The sequence below is a fragment of the Pteropus alecto genome, unplaced genomic scaffold (genome assembly GCF_000325575.1).
Source record: "Pteropus alecto unplaced genomic scaffold, ASM32557v1 scaffold761, whole genome shotgun sequence".
Taxonomy (NCBI): Eukaryota; Metazoa; Chordata; class Mammalia; order Chiroptera; family Pteropodidae; genus Pteropus; species Pteropus alecto.
The window spans coordinates 709,272-718,832 of NW_006431558.1; the positions used below are offsets into that span (position 1 = coordinate 709,272).

The 9,561-nt window shown below is 45.9% G+C and overlaps 2 pseudogenes; one reads left to right on the plus strand and one right to left on the minus strand.

Moving 5' to 3' along the window:
* Positions 1 to 7: 7 nt before the first annotated feature.
* LOC102882025 lies at positions 8 to 1,168 on the minus strand (annotated as a pseudogene).
* A 730-nt stretch (positions 1,169 to 1,898) lies between these two features.
* LOC112471693 lies at positions 1,899 to 2,017 on the plus strand (annotated as a pseudogene).
* The last annotated feature ends 7,544 nt before the right edge of the window (positions 2,018 to 9,561 follow it).

The following is a 9,561-nucleotide window of genomic DNA, read 5'->3' on the forward strand; positions in this document are numbered from 1 at the left end:
CCCTAATTTTGGAGTAGTCTCATTTATTCTCTCTTCGAAAAACTGCACTTGCCTGGATCTCAGCCTCAGCACAGGTAGCTGAGGGCAGGATGACAAATGCTGACTTGCTGCCCTTCCTGAGAAGATAGCCCCCTGACTGGGATCAAGGAGAGAACAAACTCTATTGCACCATCTGGAGTGGAGTTTGCATCTTGCTGAACTGGTAGAATGGAGGTAGGAGATATCAAGTACTAGAGACACTCACTGTTCTAACTAAATTTTCTCATAGATTTTCTTGACTAGATGTTTCCTCATTTTCTGTAGGCCCTTAGAACCATCTCCAGAGACTTTATTTTTATTTTTATTTTCAATTTGAAAGCAGTTTCTGTTTATTAACTGACCGGATTACAAATATAACCACGGTAGATACCTTAGTTCATCCTTCTAATAAGCCTGTTGAGCTGGTCTTTCCTGTTGCCAGCATCTCAACCTTTTACAAAAGGGCGGTCTTTTTCTTCATTCTCGCTTATGGAAAAGGTAATCTGAAGGGCCACAGGAAGGTGTTTGCTTCTTTGAAGTGTTTTCCAACAGTGTAGACCTCATGAGTCAGATCCTCCATGCAGGTGCTGCCACATTTACCAAGAAATCGAGCAATCAATGTGTTTGTCAGGGCAATTCATTTTTTTCCATAACCAGGCTTGTAGATCAATTCGTTTAGTGACTTCAGATTTTGGCACTGCCATGCAATATACAGTTCCACCATCCTTAGCATGTTACTCAAAGCCTTACTGAGTTTACAAAGGTGCCATTGAAGATATGGTGAAGGCGAGAAGCTGCAGCACCCTTCAAACCTTTGGACTCGCGCCATTAATGCCTCTGATCCTGATGACAAATGCCAATTTGGGTTCCTCAGGTACATAGAAGTTGCCAGCTTTTCTTGCCATCCTAGCCATTCGAATCTCAGTCTGTACATATGCTTATATTCTTTGTGACAGTGCTTAGCTTTTTCATAGATAAGCTTCCTCCTTGCCTTTCAAAGCATCTTTTGGGCAAACTTCTTTCTCGGGAGCTTGATCTTCAGCTCTGCAAAACTCCTTTGCTTTTTCTTGAGGGTTTCTGGCACAGCAGGAAACTTCTTCTGCGCTCTCCATGGTTCCAGCTGGAAAACAATTCCAGAGACTTTAAACATAGTTGCTTTTTAATACTTTTCACCAGTTTGATTGGGGAGTGGATCTGTCAAGCTCTTCACGACATGAGCATCAGGAAATTGATCATCTTTTAATACTTTTTGATGTTATTTTCCATTCAAAATATTAAATACATTCACAATGTATACATGTATCAAATCATTACATTGTACTAAAACTAATACAATGTTATATGTCCATTATACCTCAAAAAATGGGGGAGAGGGAGAAATCTCTTAGCAAATATGAAAAAAAGTTAAAGTGATAAATTTTATATCTTATGTACCTTACCACAGTACAAAATGTACATTAATAAAAACACATGTACACTAACAAAAGATTAAATACAGAGAAAACTGAAAACACAGGAGTTCAATAAGCTTTACTTATGATTTAATTTTAAATAAATAAATTTATTCAAGGTTTCAAAGTAGATAATACATTAACACATAGTTAAAAAAAATACAGATAAAATGTATACTGTGAATTATCTTTCCCACACCTGTCCCCTGTCCAAATGGTTCTCACCTCTTAATATTAAATAATGTTTAGTATTCACTCTTGTATATACTTACAGACATGTTTATCAGCACATACAAGCAAATATGTATTTTTTATTACTGCTGCTGTTTTGTTTTCAATTGATTCATTTAGATATACTAATGGAGTTTTTTCACTTTCTAGAAGCTTTTAATACTTTTATACTTTTCATAAACTTATGGAAGTTTTTTTGTCTATGGCCATGCCACCCTGAACAAGCCCGATCCTGTCTAATCTTGGAAGCTAAGCAGGGTCGGGCCTGGTTAGTACTTGGATGGGAGACCACTTAGGAAGACCAGGTGCTGTAGGCATTAAAAATAAAAAATGTGGGATTGTAAACTGACAAGGTCCTTGCAATCTGTGAGGTCAACCAAGAGTTGCCTTGCCTAAAATAAATAAATAAATAAAATAATAAAATAAACTTATGGAGGTTTTTGAGTTGTTGTTTTTCACCAGTCATGGGTCATTGACTCATGAAATTGCCTAAACAACATTCTCCAAACGTTATAACTTGTTCCAATATGTTTCATAATAGTTTTTTAAAATTCAATAGAAAAAAAAGGAGATATGAGAGAAACTGTTGGTTGTCCCCCAACATCTATTACACCAATAAAATTATCTTATACCACAGCTAGTCCCTGTGACTTGCTTTCTGTTCCTTATAATTGTGTTTCTAAGATTCATTCATGTCATATGTAGTTTTGGTTCATTCGTTTCTTCTCCAAATCAGTGTACCATTATGAATTGGCATAAATATACCACAGTGTACTTATCCATTCTCCCATCAATGGACATGTGGACATTTCAGCATTTTTGTTTTATTTATTTGTTTTTGCCATTATAAACAGTGCTGCTGTGAGCATTTGTATACACATCTCCTTGTATACCACTGCAAGAATCCTAGAAATGGAATTGCAGGACCCTAGGCTGGGTGGATAATCAACTTTACAAGGCAGGACCAACTATTTTCAAGGTGATTACACCCATAAAAGCAGCTCCCTATGTCACCCATAGGAAAGCTCCCTGTGTCACATCCTCTCAAACTCTTGTATTTTCAGAACTCTTGAATTTTGCCAATCAGGTGTGTGTGAAAATGGCGTCTAATTGGGGTTTGAATCTGCATTTCCATGATTCCTACAGAGAGTGAACATCTTTTCAGATATTGGAGCTATTTACCAACATCTTTCACTACTCAACTTAGGTGATGTGGCAGCAGAATTCAACAGGGTTGAGGTGCTGAGCACTTCTTTTTTTTTAATTTAATAGTTTGGATATGGATATATAGATCTATAGATACATAAGTTTTTTCTTACATGAAAAAAATTGTAGGTTGTAACTACAAGAGTCGTCATTGACCTGTACTTCTATGTTTTATGCACTTTTCTGTATTTGTAATATTTCATTTTAAATGTATGAAAGTTCAGAAAGTGTAAAAGGCAAAGAAACTCAGTTCTACCTTCCCCCCACACTGTCCATCTCAGCCTTTTCCAGTAACATGTTTTATTAGATTCTTGTGTCTTTCTAGAATTTTTTCATACAAACAGAAACAAATATAAAGCTAAATAGTTATATTTATCCCTTTTTTACACAAAATGGCTTGCTAGTTATACTGGTAGGAAGCATCTTGCTTTTTGTCTACACTATGTCAGTACATACTCTCCTTGTTCTTTTTGTTTGTTTGTTTGTTTCAAGTATCTCCTTGTTTTTGTTTTGTTTCGATTTTAACTGTTAGCTCATATCCCAAAGTATGAGTAGACTATCACTTGCTTATGCGGTCTCCTGTAGATTCTCACTTGAGTTATGGGTAATCTTTTGCATCTATAAACAAGGCTGCAATTAATAATCTTGTATTTAAGTAATTTCACATGGCAGCAAGTATATCTTTGGAAAAAAAATTCCAGCAGCTGGATGGCTAGGGTGGGTCAAAGAGTGTATTATAAGATCCTACCAAATACCCTCAATCCGGTTTTAACATTTGCACCGGCACCAGCAAGTAGTATATAGAAGTGCTTTGCATGTTTCCCCACAGCCTCTACAACACAATTTCACTTGCCCACTTAATAGGAGAACTGTGGTAACTCTACGACATTTTTAATGTGCATTTCTCTCATTTCCAGTGAGGTCTGGCATCTATTCTTCACTTCCAACTGCTCGAAACACTGTCTTCCTATAGCTTTTCTGGTCCCATTCTCCTAATTTTTAAGTTTTTATAAATTCTCCCAAATAATAATACAATATGGTGATTAACGGCCAACACTGCCAACGCTAATGGAGTAGGTGCCAGTGTGTGCCAGGTATTTGGTAAGCTTTACACTATCATTGCCTCATTTGACCCTCACAGTACAATGAGTTGGGTATTATTTCTTTTTATGGATGAAAAAACTGAAGCAGAGACATTTACTGACTTGCTCAGGGTCACATGGCTAGTAATAATCAAGGAACAGGAATTGAAATCTAGTCTTGCGTGAGGCCGGTGAAGCACCGTCTCATACAACTTCTTTTCCTGAAGGAAAAGACAGTATTAGGAATTGCAGCACAGAAAAGGGGTGAAAAAGTTACAGCCAGAGGAACCTGGGAGGAAAGATTTAGGTTTTGCCACTCAGAAGCCAGGGGACTTTGGTCATGTGATAGTCACTCTCTGAGTCTCAGTTTCTTCATCCTTAAAGAATCATTATGAAGGTAAGTGGAGCTTAGCACACAGTAAATGTCCAAATACACGCATGAATATACATGCCACAAACATTATGGACCATCCGCTCTGTGTCAGGCACTGTTCTCACTGCTGGCAACATAGTAGTGAACAAGCGCTCAAAAATTCGTTGCTCTGGAGGGGTGAACAAGAAAAATTAGTCAAACTTGTCACGTCTCAAGTGTTGAGAAGTGCTGGAGAACCAAGAGGGCAGGGAAGGAGAGGAGTTGGAAGTGACTATTTTAAGTAGGGTGATCAGAATCCGACTCACTGAGAAGGTTAAAGCCTGAAGGAGGTGAAGGAGGAGCCATGATGGGAACTGAGAGAGAACATTTTACACAGGTTTTAAAAACAATGAGAGCAAAGGTCCCAAGGTGGGAATGTGCCTGGATTGTTTGCGGTGCAGCAGGGAGGTCAGTGTAGCTGGAGATAGTGAGGAGCGGAAGACAAGGCGGGAAGGTCAAACCACTAGGTCCTCTGGTTTGCTGTGAGAACTTTGGCTTTCGTCTGAGCTAGATGGGGAGGTGGGGTGTGGAGCAAAGTGAGCTCTCTGCATTACCAGGAAGTAAAGTGGAGGGTTGGGGGTGGTGCAGCCGAGGTTCAGTGGCATCGACTTTAGGGTTTCTGCGCCGCTCAGTAGGCAGGGCTGGAGGCACCATGAGGTAGCCCCTTTAGGAGGCGCTGGGAGTTCGGCTTCAGCACGCTGGACAGCACCCCGAGCATTGCCGGGACACCAGGGAAGCGGCCACCATGGGGGCGGAGCCTACAAAGGCGTTCTATTGGAAGAGGCGCATTGTGCCCACGTTACGCATCCTATGGGGGCGTGTCAAGGACGGGGCCTGCAGAAAGCGTCGCCTGACGACAAAACACGCAGCGGGCGAAGTCACTGGGCGGGGATTGCTGGAGCGGTACTGTGAAATGCGTCTGTTGATTGGGCATGAAAGAAGCAGGGGAGTGCCCAGGGCGGGCTGAGAGGTGAACACGTGGCTTGGAAAGGGTGGTGTCTACAGAACGGGGGCCTCCTCTGGTCTCCGCGCCCCTCAAGTGGAAGTCCACGCATCACCCCAGGTGCGTGACCGGGATTGGGAGTGCTCAGTTTGGTCCCCCAAACTTCTCTTCCCAGGGATCGCTGCAGCTGCCCAAGGGAGTCCCCCAAAGCAGGTACTAGGGTGGTTGGCCTTAAGGAGAGAGTATTGAAGTCCAGGGACCCAGAAGGGTGGGGGTTAGGTTTCTAGACAGACTGGGGAATCCAGAAACCTCTGGAGACGTGGAGACTTCTAATACCTGTAACGTTGAAATAGGGGTCCTTGGAGCCCTGGGTCGGGTGGTTGCCCGGGGAGCCTAAAAGGTTTTTGTTTTGGGTTTATTTATCTGGGGGACGGGGGGCACTCCTGTGATATTCTAACTCCACCCCTGCCCCTGCCCAGGTGTCAAGGCTGAGTTTAGGTGCCAGCTTCTTGGGAGACATTGGGAAGTCCACGAACCTAGGACTTGCCACCTCTGACCACTCCCTAGACGTTTCCATCCACAGCAGAGACGGGAGGACCTGTGAGTCTGGGCCTCTCTCTTTCCTCTATTCTGAGGTAAGTCAATGTCTCTTGCTTGAACATCTGCCCTGAAACATGCAGTTTTTACCCCTCCTGGGTCTGAGAGCTGTTTCCTCACTGCATTCAGTGGACTCCGCTGCCTAAGTACCCCAGAACCTCACAGCTTGGATGTTCTAGAACTCAAGCCCTTTTGCTGGTCTGTTGACCTCCATTCTCACCTCTCCCACACACCTATTCTCTGCCCAACAGCCAAGAGGACCGTTCTGGAGTCTTCCTAGTTCAGAATCCTTCCATGGCTACCAATTAACCTTGGGATAAAGGTTAGAACTCTTCTGGCTGGCTGTCAAGGGCTTGCACTGTGTACCCCTTGCTGACACAGCCACTTTACCCTTTTTGCGACTAAATGCTTCACCCACCTGACTTCAGCTCCTTTAAGTCTACTGCCAGCCCCCAGCTGAATTTTGGTGCATGCTGTTGCCTCTGCATTGCATACCCTTCCCTCACCCTCCCTTATACACCCCTGGTCCCAATTCAATCATTCTGTCTCACCTGAAACACAGAAAGCCTTCCCTGACACTTGCTGCCCAGCTGAGACAGAGCCCTCGTGGTGCCCGGAAGCTCCATGAGGGCAGGGACCGTGTCCACTGCCAGCACCTTGTGCAGGAAGGATACATAAGCAACACCCAAAAAATACATGTGGAGTGAAACAGTGAACATGGGAAGTTTCCATTTATTCCGGAATGGGTTAAAATGAGCATCTGGGCCAAGAAGTCTTGCTGCAAAGGACACAGCCAACATGAGGCTCACATCTGGAGACTGAATCCTAAGGCTGAGAGTCCAGCTGCAGAGTCAGGCCTCCGTGGCTGACTACAGAAATGGTCGATTGTCCGAGGGAGAGTGAATGCTTCTCTGCCACCACAGAGGGTAGTTGGACAGCTAGGTGATAACTTCCACGTCACACTAGACCTCAGCTCAGAGGGACACCAGTGTCCCCAGTGTCTGCTAAATCTAGAAAGGTGGAAATCCTGGATCTGTGTCTCCTTCCTGCGGAATCCCTACCCGCTTTGGTCCTAGGTCTCCAATTTCCAATCCTTCCCCTGAGGATCAGTCCAAATTCCTGGAAAGGCTCTGCCCTCCCTCAGATGTCATCTTGGCCCACCATGCCCATGTCCAGCTATTCCAGTTGTGTGACCTTTCTCCCTTCCTCTCTTCCCTCCAAAGGCATCCTGGGCCCTCCGGAGATTTGTATGCAGTCCCGGGTTACTGACCCCCTGGCCTATTCACCGAGTACCCTAACGTCATCAACTCGCTGAGTAAACATGTGAGCCATACTGTCCCTCCTGCTCAAGCTCCTGGTGATCTCTGCTGGTGACTGAAAGATTCACAACAGCGTTCTCTGGTGACACGTGAGCCAAAGCATCTCATCATAAGCCAGCTACTGCCCACGCCCTGGCCGAGGTGGTGGTGGTGGTGGTGTAGTTCACTGAGGCCCTCGACCAGGCTGGCTTCTGGGGCTTGGAGGGCAAAAGGCCTTGGTCAGCTTTGAATGGGTGATACACCAGCAGCAAGGCCCTCTCTGTGCTCAAGGCGGCACCCACGTCTTCCTCAATCCAGCTTCCCGGGGTAGTAGCTCCTGAAGGCTGGGTACTGCCATCAGCTAGCTGCATCACCATGCCATCAGCACTAATGAAGTCCCCAAGCAGAATTAAGGTGCCGAGGGATCTGTGTTCATGAGCCGTCCCCTTGGGACAGGTACCTACTGTGCTGTAAAGACGCTACTGGCTCTGCTGTCCCGACGTGACCACGGTGATCCTGGCTGGCCCACAGAGTCCCAGGGCTGTGCCAACAGCCCATGGGGTGAAACCTTCACTCATCCTTGGAGTGGGTTGAACAGTGTCCCCCAAAAGGTATGTCCCAAGTCCTAACCGCTGAAGTCTTGAATGTGACCTAATTTGTAAATAGGGTCTCTGTACATGGAATTAAAGATCTTGACGTGAACTCATCCGGGATTAGGGTGGGCCTTCACTCTTGACTGGTGTCTTTAAAAGAAAGACGGAGACTTGAAACATCAAATCACATTCAGGAATTTGGTGGTGATCCTCGCTTGGGAAACCAACCGATGGAGACCTGAGCTGACAATGCAGGTCCAGAGTTTGAAGGCATTTGGCAGGCAGGGCCAAGAGGTTCCTCCCTGAAGGTCTCCGAGTGACGCAAGCTCTGTCCACAGCCTGTATCCTCTCTCACACACGAGGCCCCAATGATTTCACAGGGGTCTTTTTGTCTTAGCCCCTGGATGTGTCTGGGAGAGGAGCTGGGGTGGGTACCCGTCCCTCGAGTCTGTCCTCTCCTAGGCTGTGCACTGGAGCGATCCCAGGGTCCTTAGGGCCGACCCGAAAGTTCACACTGTAGGCCGCCTCTTGGATGGGCCCCACTGGGCCCCTCTCCCCAGCTGGACCACTTGGTATCTGGGGACTCCTCTGTGCCAGCAGAAAGCAAAATTCTTCCAATATTTTGTTTTAGTGCACACCTTTCTTTCACTTCTCCAAGAAAGCAAATCTTCATCCTTTGAAGGCACACAGGAGTTTCTGCCTCAGCTGACTGATCCTGAGTCAAGAATGGTTTGTGCATCTCCCAGTGGCCATGGTTAACCAAGCACAGGAGGCCAAGGGCTGCCTGGTCTGAGAGGATGGAGACATGGCAAGACCGAGGGTTTCCCATGGAAGGGCAGCTCCAGGACCCAGCTGCCCGCAGGGCTCTTCCCAGATAGGCCGCCTCCTGGGGCACAGCTGGAGTTGAGAAGGGCTGCTTGGGGGAGGGTTCTTCCAGCTCTGCAGCGCTGACATTTAAATGTAGAATGTTCTGCAGCATCCTTGGCTTCTTTCTACCCACCAGGTGACAGATGTCCCCCAAGCACTACAAAACTGCCCAGGATTTGAGAAACACCGCTCCAGGAAAACCCGCCGGGACGAGGCTGAGCCACTGCCAACAACCCTGAAATTCTGGGCAGGGGTGGCACCAGGATGAAGTCTGTGGCTGCCACAGAGCACCACCCTAACAGACCATTCCATGCCTGGATTTTCCCACATCTTGGGGTGCTTCAGCCAGACTCAACTGGGCTTTTTCAAAGATTCCATGTACCAAACCCACGAGGACATTTTATCCCATGATGACTTAAAATTGCACTTATTAAAACTACACCCAGAATTCATGGAGCAGGAAACAAAGCATGCCGAATTGTGTGAGCAATCGGCTAACAGCGGCATGGGCCACTAAACCGTTCTGCAGACAGCCAGGAGCAGGCAGTGTGGAGCTCACTGGGACACCAGGGCCACAAGGTTCCATATAACTGGTTGCTGACCTTGGCCAAATCAGAGTAAGGGTGTCTACTGGCCTGGAGCTGGATCCTGGACCCTTTCTGGTGACCAGGGACTGTCCTGCCACCAGTGCCTGGTTTACCATGCTGGGAACAGAGTGGAGGAACTTGCCCATCGCACTGCTGAAGGGTCAGATACCCAGGCCTACGACGGTGCAGAATTTTCTTTCTTTTTCTTTATTTGTCTACATTCAGCTGAATTCAGATGTACTGCCTGAATGATCCAGACATACAAAAAAAATCCCA